General features: G+C 42.2%; 1 protein-coding gene across 5 annotated transcripts in view; it reads left to right on the top strand.

Annotated features, from left to right (window-relative positions):
- The window catches only part of LOC119656288 (SH3 and multiple ankyrin repeat domains protein 3), a 561166-nt gene that overhangs the window by 69572 nt on the left and 475493 nt on the right, over positions 1 to 16101 (top strand). For all 5 annotated transcript variants that reach the window (XM_038062721.1, XM_038062722.1, XM_038062720.1 and 2 more), the window contains exon 2: positions 4336 to 4377. The gene's annotated coding sequence lies outside the window, so the exon portion shown is untranslated. The remainder of the gene's footprint in view (positions 1 to 4335; positions 4378 to 16101) is intronic.

The following is a 16101-nucleotide window of genomic DNA, read 5'->3' as shown; positions in this document are numbered from 1 at the left end:
TTATTTAATCTGACTGGCAGGCTTGGAAGAAGTGTTTGGTCTGACCTATCCCGTCAACTAGCTAAAACACCTCTCATTCAATAGACCCATTAGGCCAGATATGATTTCCAAAAGGTGGAATTCGAAGGACTGAGCCCCCTTAGAAAGGTCTTCTACTTTATCATTGATTCGCTCTTTCCCGTTTTACTTTGGAATTCAAAATTCTAACCGCTCGAACACTAAAAATCCGTGTGATCTCGTTTCTCAGATGTTAGTTACTTCTTTTAATTAATTTGCAAAGCTGCCTCAATCAGCACAAATAAGGATAGGATCGGATAGGTATTGGGGCCGTGGATTATGAGCGGCGAGAGAAATTGTTTGAGGTCGTTAGTTTTACTCAGATAAAAGTAGCTATCGATAAAGGGGTTTGTCTTCTCAATGACTAGACTACTATCGTTGCTGTAAAAGACGATGATTTGTGGTAAATAATTAAGCCACAAGAAGTCTTCCTCATTGAGTTGAATTTAAATAAACCCCGCCACGCATCCAGCGAAAAATGAGTCAATACTGCGCGATTTTTAAGAGCTTTCGTATATTATTTAGTGAAAATATAATGCGCACTATACATAGTCGTTTTTAAATATGTCTCTGTCAATATACGCTGCTGGGGATGTGTCTCTCTTTATCTCGTAGCCTCTACATATATCGCAAAGAGGTAGTGAGCAAAAAAAATCAAAAATAAACACATCCAATTATTTCGTACAGAGCCTCTGGACGTTTTAGAGAGGAAAGAGTAGTGTTGGATTTCAAATTGGAGTCTGAGATTTGAAGGCATCGTTAACACGGCTTAGAGGTTTGTTGACACGGAGGATTCAAAAGTAGTTGACAGTTTCGTTTAAGGCAGGAAACTCTTCCTAGGCTGTCTCATTTTTGCTTTGTAAGCAGAGCATGACCGAAAGCAGTATCAGATGTGTGATCAACTGTCTAGCCTTGAAGCCCACTTGAAAATTGATAAAAGAAATTCTGCTTGTTGATCCACTTGTGAAGTATAATAGTCCAAATGTGAGTTCAAAGGGGCTTCAGTGACCACTAAATCCTTCATAATGGTGTATACCATGTGGTTATTGACTGGAATCTGATTGTCATTACAATGCTACAGCTGAATTGAAGCGGCGCTATTTCATATGATTTTTATTTTATTTATAAGAAAAAAAACGGATTGCCCGATTTAAATGAAACTTTACACATATGTCTTGATTTTGATTAAAAAAAAAATCACGGCTATTTTAGGAAAAAAGTTTTTTTCCGTAAACGTTTGTGCTAAATTGTTTATATAGAAAAAGTGTGACATGTATCATAAAACCGCTACGTCATTCCGTAGCGACACGTTTCGTTTAGAAAATCCGCTTTGAGTTAGGTCGATCGGATCAATACTGTTTGAGGTATGCTGTCAATGCGGTCTAAAGACTTAGTTCCGAGAAAAACGCGTGTTACGTTTTGAAAGGGATAGAAAGGAGGTCTTATGTATTTTATTTTATTTTATTCCTCTGCTATCTCTGGACTGTATAGCAACTCTTCGTCATCTATAGTTTGTCTTGGAAGTATTTGCTGGGCATGCAAACGACCTTCGTGCATGTTAACCAGTGTATCGTCTACTTTATGCGTTCTTTGTTGATTTGACAATAATCGTAGAGATTCGTTTCAGTGCGAAGTTCTAAAACACCGAGCTGAACCGTATGACCATTATTAAATATGATAGTAGCGATATCAGCTGCAATTTGTATAGTTTTAGCTCCACTAAACGTAGGTTCTGGTGCGAATTTCAAAATAATATTGTTGAAGCTTTCGTTTTTATTTGGATTTCAAGCACCTACGCATCGTTTCAGAGGATCATCCCGGCTGAGAATGTTTTATCGTTTATATCGGCTTGATACCCTGCAAAACTGCAAGTTCGTCTTTAAAATCTTGAAGTCTCCTGAGCACACGAGCCTTTTGCCTCTGACACAAGATCCCGTCCCTTTTGGACAGTTCGAGGATTTATGTAAAACGTTGCCCATACGTCCTTTTCCATTTCTTCTAAAGAGTTACTATTCCGCCGTATAGCGAGTCCGTAGTAAAGAGTTAGATTCTTAACAAGTTTGTCAGTAAGCTTACCCCTACCTCCAATGACTTTTGTTGTTTTTTTTCTTCGAATTACGTAATCTGGTCCCCATGTGCTTCTGCACATGGTTCACGCTCTTTTTTTGTCACCATACTGTACAATTTCTGCAAATTTGTTGTTGTCAGCCATCTCGGGAGAGTGGGTTCCAATTGCTGCCCCTCTTTAAAGTGCCACTGCCACTATCGTGTAGTGGCAGCCCTGTGCGCCGACCAAGTTGTTCATTTGAGATAGTGTCAGGCCAGCGCACCCCGATGACACAATGCAGAGAGGTATTGACAAAGGTTTGAAATTTTTGGGTAACAGTGAAGTTCACATTCCGTGTGCTACTCCCATATAGCAACACAGAAAGAACATTAGCAAAAAACAGTCTCAACTTGATCTTCGTATTGAGATAACTGCATTTCTAGATTTTAGACATTGCAGCGAAAGCAGATCTAGCGCTGTTAATATGTCGGGCAATATCCAGTTCAATGCCACTGTCCGTAGAAACCACGCTTCCTAGATGAACAAATTGATAGACGCTTTCGATGCTCTGCCCATTAGTGCAGATAAGGAGAGTGCCTTGACACGTCAGACTGAGACCCTGGGTCTTGTTGGTGTTTTTCTTTAGTCCAACTATGCTTGCCCTTTCCAAATCTAGAGGCATTTTGCCAAGCTCCATGACCCAGTGAGAGAGCAAACAGATGTCATCAGCATAGTCGACATGTTTGAGAAAAAATGTCATCGTCCATTGAATTCCTCCACTTCCGGACAAGGCAGCGTGAAAAACGTCACCGATAGCAAGAAGAAATAATATCGGTGACAGGATGCACTCCTGGCGAACTCCGCTTTGGATCTCAAAATCCTCCGAGATTTTGCCTCGCGTGAGATTTTGCACCATCATATGTCGCTCTGATAATAGTTATCAGTTTTTCTGGAACGCCCTAGTGCGTAGAGCACTCCAGATATACTCTCTGTTTACACTATCGAAGGCTTTCTCGAAATCGGTGAAGAGCAGAATTGTTCGAAAATGATCCTTAAGGTGTTAATGGGTCAATGCAGGAGGAACCGGAGCGGAAACCGGTCGGCTCTATGTCGATCAAGCTTTCGAGATGTTCTGTGATGCGTTCCAGGATTATTTTAGCAATTATCTTAGTGACGGTAGGGAATACGCAAATATCACCAATTGTCGCACTCAAAGCGGGACCCCTTCTTTGGGATTTTCACGAACATCCCTTTCTTCCACTCGCTGGGAAAGGTTTCGGATTCCCAAGATTTCCATACGGGTGGAAGCAGAAGTTTTGCGGCAACCGCACGTGCAGCGATGAACGGGGAGACTGTCAAGCCCAGCGGCTTTACTCCAAACAAAATATGGTTTAAAGCTCTTTTATCCGGCGTATATGTATATTTCAGACTTTTCCACGACTTCCCCTTTTCCGTGGTATGACAGACAGACCAATAAATAGGCGATGAACCGATTTGAAGATGATTTTATTTGCCATAGTTGACAAAAAGCCTAGCTTGATCTGGTTTAATGCGTTTGACGTCTATGCATGTCTGAGATAATATTTTTTCAATCTATAGAGAATGAAATCATTACAAAACTTAACCACATCGTTATTTTAATGGAACTAATTCTCTGGCGATATAATTCAAGCCTACAGATTATCATAAGTATCTACTATCTTATCTGATATACCCAATATTGGATGCGTCATTAGACGAAGCTAATTATTTGATTGCGCGTCTACAGTTTTTATGCAGCCAAGTGGGCTTTGCAAATACGTTATCGATAAACCACCGCCTATAATCGCAAATGATAGCACAAATTGAAATTATGTTTACCATAAACAATGAAATCCTCTGTCATATAGGCCATGGTTAAGCAATTACGGAGGACGGACAAGGTGTCTTTTTGTGCTGCAACGATAACTGCAGTCCCCTTGGTGCTACCTTATCCATCTACTGGGCTTTGTTTTAATACTGAAAGGTCCTATTATAAGAATTTTCCAATGTAATTGATTAATTGATATTTTGATAAGGAGAAGAAGTGCAGGTCGTTATCAGCAATTATTGTCTCCTCCATGCATTAATATGACCGGTAGACGCAGCAGTAGCGTGGCAGTATCTATTGTAAATTTTCTCTGATTACTATTAAACAGCTTGACGTTATCATATCAAATTTAATAATTCATTTTATATTTTTTTATTTACAGATTTCGGATTATTCACTACAAAAAGCAGCCAGCTGAGGACCTGTAAGTCTAATGTATTTTTGAAGTAGTTTTAAGCTAAAAAGAAGCATTTTCAGGACAGTAACATTCTGCCTGAATCCAAACTAGGTATCATCTCATGCAGACATGACATAGTTTCCGCAGTCTCAATTCAGATCATACAAACATAACGAGGAATGCAAATGCTGAACTTGCATCCTCAATTCCGATAAACAAACAATGAAAGTCCCTAATTCCAGCCAAGCTCTCATTCCTCATTGTCGTTATCGTTTCCCTAATCCTCTCGTTTTGTGCCCTATTATTTCCGTGGCTGCAACAAAAGAAGCTAACAATGAGTGCAGTGGCATTTCCCATATGTGCGACGGACTCAATTACGTTTCTTCGAGTACAACGTGCCACATAGTCTTATTGAACTGTTTTGCGCACATGTAACCAAATGCTATATGCAATCACCACAATTCCACACTATCGCGTTCTACATAAATCAGAGTTAATTATGCAATTTATGTGAACTAGTTGCAAAAAAGTACACGATTGCATACGAGCAGGTAATTCTTCAAAGATTTCTGCTTCCTCTCCACATGTGAACTGAATGGCGGAGTGAATGGGAAACCTGGACAACATTAGATGGTGAATGTGTGATTAGGTTACGGAGGCGGCTTGTAGTCATAAGGAAGGTGAGGCGATTCAAATCTTTCGAAGCTCAAGATATCTCCTATCCGATAACATTGAATTATTGATCGTAATAATTGTTGCAACAAGTCAGATCAGATAAACTCAAATCTTTGTGCTAGATCAGGTTAACTGTGATAGGTCTTTGTAGTTTGATCGGATGTAGGGAGTTCACTGGGTCGGCGTTAACCTGATGTAGTGCAAAAAATAGAGTGAATTCATCAGAGAAAGCATCGAAACAACAATTTAACAAATTGTTTCTGATTCCTGATACGCTGGTTCGGGATTGAATAAGCAAATGTGGCTAACATTTTTTAAGGACCAATACTATGGCATAATGGGCTGAATGTAAAGTTGACAGTTAAATCCTGGTGGTACTATGTGAGTACCCACTGTGTCGGTCGAACCCTACGGTCCTCTTTGCACGCGGATTGGTTTGGAGACCACAATCAGATCCTCTCTGAAGCTGACACAAGGATATCAGGTTGTACTGAGTGCAAGCTCAGCGATTATACTGGTGGATGGGAGGGCTATCTAACCCCTCTGCCATAACTAGAGGGTATGGCGCCCAAGTTGTACAGCGTAATTCCACGTTTGAACCCATGAGAAGCTCTGCTCGCGATATGGACGCAACCACAAACACCATGAACTCCCAAAAGGGTGCCAAATGCAGACAATCGGGCTGAGATCGCATCCTCCAGAAATTCTCATTGAGCATATGCTCTCAGAGGTTATCGGTGAGGCAAAAGTCACTTTAGATCGGTCCCATACTTTTGATCGCGACAATCGAACCAAGAGAATGCCACCATCTCCTTTTCATTAGCGGAGGAAACAAGGGTGATTCGACGGATACTTCGTTGGAACTATACATAGGCGGTAGAAGGCACAAACGAGATTGGGTTGTTATTAGAAGCATAGCATAGCGTCAATGCTGTGCTTAGATGTCCACAATGGTTCCAAAAAAATTAATTTTTTGCATCCCTCTGCACTGGACTGCTTTATCCTACTCTATACTCTAAAATGAGTAGCAACTTGTCTAATGTCTCCTTCATTTTTTTAAAACGACTTGGTTTTTTTTTGTGAGGATAGACCCAATACAATTTGGGAGCAAATAACATCCAATGTCTGTGATCTATTTTCAGCTAATACCCGATATCGGCAACACATCAGACGTAGCTTCACCTCTGCCCTGAGAACAGAGTAACCGAAGTCGTTACTCGCTCCTTTATATCTCCGAATTTTCTTGTCGATACGTACTTAGTTGCGGCAGAGGTGTTAGATAGGTCTCGCATCCACTGGTATGAATGCTGAGCCTGCACTCAGTATAAACCAGGACCGCTGTGCTTGCATGGCGGGGCTCTGATTGTGGTCCCAAAATCAATCCGTGTCCGAAGAGGACCGTGGGATTAAGCCTTCACGGCAGGTACTCACGTTAAACCCCCAGGACTTTCGTGTCGATACGTACTGACTGGGGTCGCATGCAGTTTTCCCTATTATTTTAAAGGCGTTCGGAATAACCGAATACGGATGGAAACGTACCGCCTTTCGTAACTCAAAATTGAGACCATCAGCTCCGTTGCAACACTAAACCACTAATACCATTTTTTTTTTCTTTTTCAGCCTTTGTCCTAAGAGAAGGTCTTATTTCAACTGGGGACACTTTTCATGCTAAATATGGCCATCCGTTTGCAGTAACAGTCGGTCCTATAGGAACTCTTGTGACGTTTATAATACTTTGAAATTATCTTTTAAGGCCGATAGTTGATGCGATTCCAAATGATGTTTAATTGCCTGAGCGATCTCTAATTTCTCGTCTACGTGATTCGGTTTGGTCTTTCCTTCTAAGTCGATGTTTGGTAATCCGACGCTCCAACGATTCAACTTGCCAATCAAAGGGTTGATTGTACTATTAATACAGCTCCTTTCTTGAAAATGTCCTATTAAACGCCATAAGCTTTGTAGTTTACTTTCCTTTTAACGGGTTTATACAAGCGGAAGAAGTTTAGACCAAGAATTACATGTGCTCAAAACACTTTACGGAATGTAATAGGCAGATTTCATCAAGGCCACTACGTGTCAAATGCCAGGGGACTTTTTGACCGTCTGAAGCGTACTTCGACATACTTATTGGACTATGACATACGAGGCAGTAAACATGAATGAACCACATCGACATTCGAGCACAATTGTGCAAACTTAACGGGAGAACTCTGCAGCATCGAAATTCGAAAATGATGGATCCTAGATATTGAATTTGAATCATTCCAGGCCAGGAAACCGTTCTCCAACTAGTTATACCCTAGTTGGGTCAGAAGAAATTGAACCAAATTTCCCTTGCGTCAGAGTCTAAAATATATATAATATGGTCGCCATTGCGTCTAATGACAGGTATATTGCGCCACTTATATCTACGCGCCATGCCATTGAAAGTAACAGCTTTGCACAGATTGCAGAAAACAGTTTCTCAGGAAGACCATCATGACCCACGGTTTTATTGCCCTCGAATCCATTGATGGTAGGTGGTGAGGCTTCTGATTCGAGAATCATTTCATTTCCGTATGTTGCATCACGGCAGAGAATCATGGTGATGTACTTTTTCCATGTTACGAACTCCTTGCCATGTGGAAGCGAAGTCTACGGTGGACTTCATTGATTGGATTTTACAGGATTTGTCACCGTGTAGAAATTTTAGCGCGTCACGTTCATCCTCACTCGCAGTGATCATAAGTGTTATCAGTTCTTTACGTTTGTCTATTCATTTCTACCCTTCCGGGTCTTATTGCGCTTCTTCTGGGCATAGTCTAATTTTTTGATTTGATTTTGAGGATTTCCTTTTGTGTTTCTCCTCTTTAATCCGCAAAACTCACATTAAGGAGCATCCTCAAGTTCTTATAGCCTGAGGATGCCATTGTTGGGCGAGAACCCCAAAGACCGCGCCTTATTGTTCATCTGAGGTGGCGGTAAGAAAGACGAGGTAGCAACTCTGTCGGCCGAACCAAAACCAAGTGGCTGAGGAGAACCTCCATAGTGGTGGCACCGTCAGATGCGTTATCACATTGTTTTACCGGCCGTGATGCAGTAGGCGAATGCTCCAAAGTCCTAATTAGGGCGATCAGACCCCATTCTGCACGGGGAGTCATCTGAAGTGGCGATAGGTCACGAAACCTTACCAGGGATATACTGGTACCATGGGAACCGGCATAGCCTCCGAATTCACATACTTCAATAGAATTGGTATTGTATGTGCGTTCAGCTCGGCTGCGGTTGGCCCCCTAGTGAGAGCTTCAAGAGGGTTGTGGTTACGTTCAAGCGAATAGAGACCTTGGAGCCTCGACGTGATGTCGCGTTTCAACACGGGAGCCGTACTCCTTAGTTCGGTAGAGCTTTAGGCAGGTTTTGCACCACCAGTATGAATGCTGAGCCATGCACTCGGCATAGACTGGTACCGTTGTAGCTTGTCGCAGCGGTCGATTCCTCGTGGATCTTCCTACGCGCGCAGTCCATCGGTTTTTTTTGTTTTCCATTTCAGGTTCAGCTCGCGTGTTGATCTGTCGTTAGGTTCGTAGAATGGCCCATATTTGTTTGATTTTTCAGATTAAGGTGCGGACACGGTTTTGTAGAATGACAAATGATCGTTCAAAGATCCCTACCCCACATTCCCGCGTGTAGAACTTTAGTATTTGCGGGCGGATCATGGCGAATTCCGCAATTTTTTTTTAGTTAGGATAGTTTTCTCTACTTGGTCATCTCCGGCCACTTGGGATGTCGAATCACAGTTGATTGTGACAATTCTTGAGTATCTGAATTTCATTTGGACCTTAACTGGGACTAAAACTGAGCAGAAAATTAATTAAAGCAATTTCGACACTGTCTTGAACTTGGTTTTGTAGATGGATGCATAATCGTTCTATTGCCTTTTCAGATGCCTAATTAGTTACTTTCCATTTCACTGCCAAATGGGGTTCGACTTAAAATAACTTCAGTACTAGGAGCGGAGTCGTTCTCATCGATCCAGTGATACTTACGTAACCGAACCTTTGGCTGTGTGCTAGCAGGTTTCAGCGGATAGCAAAGTTCAGTGTCGGCAAGATACTCTACAAAAGCTTCATGTCCTGCAGGAACAACAGTGAAGTGTCTATTATCAGGAGACACCATGAGAGAAAAAATCTCTCCTCCCGTGGGCAGTCCCCAAGATATCCGGAATCTGGATTTTTCTTCGCTCCAGTATGTGAAGAATCCAGCTGATTAATAACGAATCGATTCTATGTTGTTTTGTCGCGTCGCAAATTGCTGCAAACAAGGCAGACTTGAAGGCCACTTCGATTTCCATGAATGCGTAGAAAAGGCATCCCTTTTCGGATATCGTCGGTTTTTTTCACCTGCGTTAAAGGAGAGATAGACCTGGCGTTATATATATTCATCCTCTTCTGCGAAGATGTCAGTGGGTATCATTCCCCAAATGATGAACGCCATATCATCTGAGACGGTCCCGATGGCAGAGCACCCCCTTATCATTTTTCTTCTGTTGACTGCACTCAGTTTATGGGCATTATCTTAAACATCTTCCCAAACTGGAACTCTATATAACAAAATGGAACTCACCACCCTGGCTATGAGCAGCCTGGAAGTATGACGCGGTCGTCTTACGTTAGGCATCATTCTTGCTAGAGTCATACTCGTGGTGATGCTGAATAACATTGAGCTTTGCATCTACCACCACTCCCAAGTATTTGGCGGCTAGTTTGCAAGTAATGATATAATTCTCAATTCTAATGCAGCGTAGTTTTTCCTGCCGCGCTTGGCGTTGAGAACCTCTTCCGTCTTTCCCTCCGCAAGCTCCAGTCTAGCGCTCTTTAACCAAGTCTGCATGACACTGATTGCTTCGCTTGGGCACAACTTAGCATCTTCGAGATGCTTTACGATCACAACCAGTGCTATGTCGTCGACGTAACTCACCACCATGTTCTCCTCCGGAACTACAATATTGAGTATATCATTGTCCACGATGTTCTACAGTAGTGGATCCAGTACGGAGAAAACGTACTACTTGGGTCCATTATCGATGTCTCAACATCGGTGCCCGCTCTCGCTAGTGGCTATGGACAATAGTAGCCAGATAGGTGGGAACACCAATCGCCGCCTGAGACTTTCGTATAAGGTTAATATTGGCGGAATTGAATGCATTTCTAAAGTCCAGGGTTACCACCAGCCAGCATCAATGGAACCTATACTGCCGACCTAAAAGGCCCCCTTGGCTATTGTAAATTACCTGTTTCTACCTTTTTGCCATAGTGTTTAGAAGACATATGGGTTTATAGGAGGGTGGAGTACCAGCTTCTGCATCCATGATGCAGAAAAGATCCCCTCGGACATGTACGTTTCGAACAACTCTCCAAACATATCCGGTCTACATTTCACGGCAAGCTTGACGGCTCTATTTTGTTTGCCGTCCAGACCCACGATTTTACTGTTGTTTATTCTGCTGCAGATCTCCAGCAGCTCGACTCTGGTAACTGCCGAAATCAACGGCGCATTCAGGGGTCGCTGGAAGATTTCTGTGTGACTGTCACACGCATGCTTCACTATGAGCCCCCACACATACGATAAATGACGTTGTTCAATTGTGGAATTTAAGAGGGGGTCTCATATATGTAAAAGACGGGTTCTACCCTTTTTTTTTTAACATAGCCATATGGGTATCAAATGAAAGTTATCGATTAGGACTTTTGGGAACAGATATTACTTTTGACATTGGTTACAGACTGGAGGAGCGCGGGCCCGAAAGGAGTCAATTTTTTCACGGACCCGTTTTCAGAAACTTCCAAAACGAAATATATGAACAAAAAATTATGGTAGTCCATACACGTTGACGGTTGACGCTATCTCTCGACGTGCATCGGTCCGGCAATCTCTTTGCACGTGGAATGCCTCAAAAATGAATATCGGGAAATTCATCGAAGTTCTTGCAACAGACACTGGTGCACACTTCCGGAGGCAGTAGTGTTACAGCCGACGCTATCGTAAATTCAGGTATGAACTTGGTAACAACATCCTATGGCTTCTATGCCCTGGAGGACACCTTCTATTGCCGATGTGGAAAAAGAATGTCATTAGTTTCGCTATTGGCACAACTTTTAAACGACTGCGACTGGGTGGAGCACGCACTGCAATGACGAGTGCGGATAGCTAAAAGGAGACCTCACAGCAAGATAAACAAAAGCAGGACACACTGCTGGGAACGAGTTTTTCGACGGGGCGGATGGGGAACCGTGGAGACTCGGTTATAAACTGATCTCGAGAAGGAATGAGACTCCGTTGAAACCCTTTTTACTTAATGCCGAACAGACCCGTTCAAGTTGATGACAACAACTAGATGCCGAGGATTGCGCACTTTTCACAATGAAAGACTTGGAAGACCAGGATCCCAGGCTATCCCGGCAAACGCAGTCAAGCTTCGAGGAGTACTCGAATCATTCTGGAAGCCCAGAGTAGGGTGAAAATTATGTCGAAGGTAGTACCGGGATCCATTCTAGGGCTGCACTCGAATACTTTTTACGATAGTCTGCTAAAACTTGATATGCCAGAAAAGAGAGGCATACTGTTCACTGTTACACAAAGCTGATGTGATGTTTAACCATTGAGTTAAGCTGAGCTTTTTCGTGCACATCAAAACAACATCGGAAAACTAGACTAGAGACTAGACTAGACTAGAGTTTAGTCCTTAAATATGCTGATGACAAACATTAGGGGTCCTGCCTTTAGCAGGAGACGTCTTTTCATGAATACAGTGTATTCTGTTTTGTTCTATGCCGCGCAGGTTTGGGTTCATGCTCGTGGCAAGTAGGTTTATCGCAATTGGTGTCTGTCTACCGCGCTGTCTCAGAATCGGTTGTAATGGTGGCTGCGGGAGAAACTTGCGTTACTTGTCAAAGGAAATGAAACTATTAAAACGGACAAAAGAAAAAAACTGAAGGAAGATGGTTGATTGGGAGGCAAATAGATTGCGCGACTCATCAACAACTTGGGTCTATGGTTGAACAGAAAGCATGGTGAGATGGATTATTTCTTTACTCAACTTCTAAACAGGCATTGAAATTTTCAGTGTTATCTGCACAAGATTAGGAAATTGGAAAATGCTGATTATGTCTTTTACAAACAAAACCTTATTAAAATCGGTTCAATGTCTTTTTTTTTATCGCTGGAAGATGGAAAGGTTCAAAACCTACTGCTGGCTTCTGCCATGCAATTATGTGAGACTCCTACTCACTAAAACCACCTCCTTCTTTTTCCACTCTCCCCACGGGACTACTATAAGCATTGTATCGCGGGACTGGATCAGTTCTTAACTGCGGCGGATTATTGTTCGCTCCCTTTCTCGCTTTCTTCGTAGTTATGCCTTAGCTATTGATTAATCATTTTCAGCTCAATTACCACTTAATTCCAAGCCTCCGTTGATTCCAACATAAACTTCGCTATATTTTCGGGTGTTAAGCGCCTGTCTGCGGTCGCCTCCAGTCTAGTTCGGTGTGCTGTAAACCTTGGGCACTCAAATACAACATGCTCCGCATTCTCAGCCACGTTACCACATCTTGGGCAGCATGGTGACTCGTCGTGTCCATATCGACGTTGATAACCCGATAACCTCCATGTCCATTTAAAAACTGTGTTAGCTCGTAGCTTAGTTCCCCGTGGCTCCTTTCTATTCATCTTCGAATGTGTGGAATAATACGGTAGGTCCAACGGCCAGTTTGTGCCTCGTTCCATCTCTTTTGCCATTTTGCGATGGATTCCCGCCGTGCTAGTTGCCGCCGAAGGACAATAAACTCCCCGATTGCATCATACATTTTGTCGTAGAGACGCCGACCTTCATCCGCCAAGATGTCTATGGCGATTGTCCGTGCCGGTACATATGCTGCTTCTCCTGATGTTCACTGCATACCCGGAGTGCACTTAGTCGATACGCCATTCCTAGTTTTCCGTAGTTTGATTTGTTTTCCAGAACGGTTGCCCAAACTGGAGCTGCGTAGAGTAACACGGAACTAACTACCCTTGAAATAAGACGGCGTCGACTTTGTCTTGGTCCACCAATGTTCGGTAGTATCCTCGAGATCGTTACAGCGATGGAAGATGCTGTAGTTGCAGCGCACTCAATGTGTTTTTTAAAGTTGAGCCTTTGGTCAATCATTACTCCCAAATATTTAAGCGACTCTTGGGAGTAAATTGTTTTTTCACCAACTTTAATTTTCACGCCGTTTCTTTCCTTCTTTTGCTGATTAGCACTAGTTCTGTTTTATGTTCAGCAAGTGATAGACCGGACTTTTTCAACCAGGAATTCATCTTCCATATCGCTTAATTTGCGTAGATTTCGATCTCGTCTAAGCGTTTTGCAACTATTGTTACCCCGATATCGTCCGCAAAGCCAATAGTTGTCACACCGTTAGGAAGGCGTAGCGTCAGCACTCCATTGTACATAATTAACCATAATAAGGGACCTAAGCCAGACCCCTGTTGTACGCCGCTCGTCATTGGGCATAATTTCTGTTCTTCGTCCGAGTCGCAATATAATCTTCTTCCAAGAAGAAATGCAACAACGATGCGTACAATATACTTCGGAGTCTGTAGTTTGGTTACAGCCTCTACGATTTTCGTCCACTTTGCAGTGGTGAATGCATTTTTTACATCGAGTGTCACCACTGCGCAGCATTTGTCATCTTGTATTGCAGCGCGAGCCAGGCCAGTCACCATGTTGATTGCATCGACGGTTGATCTCCCCTTACGAAATCCGAATTGCATGTCGGATGGTCCTCCTTTCTTTTACGCAACAGCGAGCAGCCTGTTGTATAATACTCGTTCAAATAGTTTACCAATGGTAACATATCGGTCGATATAAGGAGGGATCACCCACTGGTTTACCTAGCTTCGGAATAAGTATTAACTTTTGCAGCTTCCATTGCTCGTGGAATTCTCTTCCTTTAAGGCATGCCATAAAAACTTTGGCAAACATGCCCGGTGCTGTCCTGGCTGCCACTTTCAGGGCGATATTCGGGATTCCATCTGGTCCTGGGGTCTGCCTGTCTGTCTATCACACGCACTTTCCTCAGAAACGGCTATATCGATTGATACGAAGTTCGCGGTGAGTTGTTTCTACGTTGAGATTGAGGGTGGGGGGAGGAGTCCTCACATATGCAAAAGGGGAGGGGGAGGAGGGGGTGTAATTTTTTGTCACCGAATGTAGTCATGTTGGGTATCAAATGAAAGGACTTGATTAGTGCTTTCCGATGCCCTCCCTCTTAGGCATGATATTGTGAAGTTTGACGAGAATCCTATTTCTATTAAATTGCAATTGTGTTTTTCATGTAACTTTATTGTAACTGAAGAGATTGAATCTCCTAAAGTGAATAGCAAGACATACTAAATGCATATACACTACTAGTGACATACAAATGGAACCCAAAAATTCTTACATAAGAAATACACAAAATTGTCTATACCTGAAGCTCTGAGCTTCCGCTTGTCGACTTGGTTCAGTTCCACGTTTGATGATCACTAAACTCATCTAATATTCAAATTTGATTTGAATCTCTTTATTATGTTTGATCAAATTATTTATCTTGGCGAAGCCATAAAAAGTGACAAATAAGATTGACCGGAAACTCAGGCAAATATTTGTCTCTATGCCTTCGGCTTTATTTCCATGAATGAGTTTCAAAGTAGTGGCACATTTGGTGGCACAAAAAAAATTTATTTTCTGGAAAACGAGCGCATTTTACTTTCATTTGGTTTGGTCGAATTCAAATTTTGAAAGTCAAAAGCTCTCTGTCAAAACTATCGCGTTCTTTCATTGAAATAACATAATTAATGTCTGAATTTAACAAAATCATGTGTGACTCTTATGTCTAGGTTTTCTGCAAAAAACTGCAGTTGTTAAACAGAGACATGATTTCGCATAAATTTAGAAGGAAATGTATGCATCCACATATGTCTGTATATTGTCAATTCTGACAACTCTCACTTCGTTGGAAACCCTAAACACACTGTTGAGGTTTCACTTGATTGCAAATTGATTCAAAAATGAAATGTGGCTGCGTTCAATGAACAATTTCCTCAACACATCACATTTTGGTTTGTTGCGGAACCAGCGGACACCACATACTCCAACTTATCTCCAAACGCATTAGTCGAAAATGGTCACAACATCCTAGTGGGAATGTGGCACAAATAATTCAATATGAAATCTGCGGTTTGGCTTATTGTCCGGTGGAGACCTAATATGTCATTAGTTTCTGATTGAGCACAATTAGAGGAGGAAATATTCGTGAAGAATGCATGAAATGTGATTTTATCGTGGCTGGACCGTAGTCAAGTGCCTAATGGACCATTCTGCGTTGCGGCCACACTATGGCTATCGATTGGGTCCACGCTTTTCAGTACAACCGCAATATTCATGAAGTTTATGTTTGTCTGAATGTCTGGCTTTGACGCGTTTCAAAATATTAGTTGGATGTGTTTTTAGTGGGTTTCAGCCGGGTCTTTTCTGGTTGGCTTTGGTTTTATTGGTTTTGAGCCATAAAAATCGGTGGAATTACAGGTGACAAGGTGGACCTAATCATTTGGAAATATAAAATCCCAGATAAAAAGAAGAACAAACAGAATTGAAGTTGTCGAGTAGAAAATCCCAGTTCCTATTCAATTCCTTGCGATGGAGCAGAATTCAAAATAAAGAGTCTCTCATGTTCCCAGAAAGCCTCAAAGCTGGCTTCGACCACTTTTCTGCCGCATTTCACACTTGAAGCAAATTCGCAGTGCTTTCTCAAGATGTAAACATACTTTAATCCCATCATAGCTTAGGCATTACGCCATTCACGGAAATCGACCCAGGTAGCTGCTGTGTTCCTTCACTTTCACATTATAGTTTGCCGCATGCTTAGTAGGGATTACAGGATATTATGTCAACACCATTATTCACGTGCCTCTCGTGCTCTATGAATATTTTTCAAGGTATTATTCATATAATTTCACTTCAATATTTTCTGCAGCGGTTGAAGGCCCTTAATACACTTTAAATGGTTTGTTGTC

This window comes from Hermetia illucens, chromosome 4 (genome assembly GCF_905115235.1).
Source record: "Hermetia illucens chromosome 4, iHerIll2.2.curated.20191125, whole genome shotgun sequence".
Lineage (NCBI taxonomy): Eukaryota > Metazoa > Arthropoda > Insecta > Diptera > Stratiomyidae > Hermetia > Hermetia illucens.
This window is presented reverse-complemented; position numbering and strand designations above follow the sequence as displayed.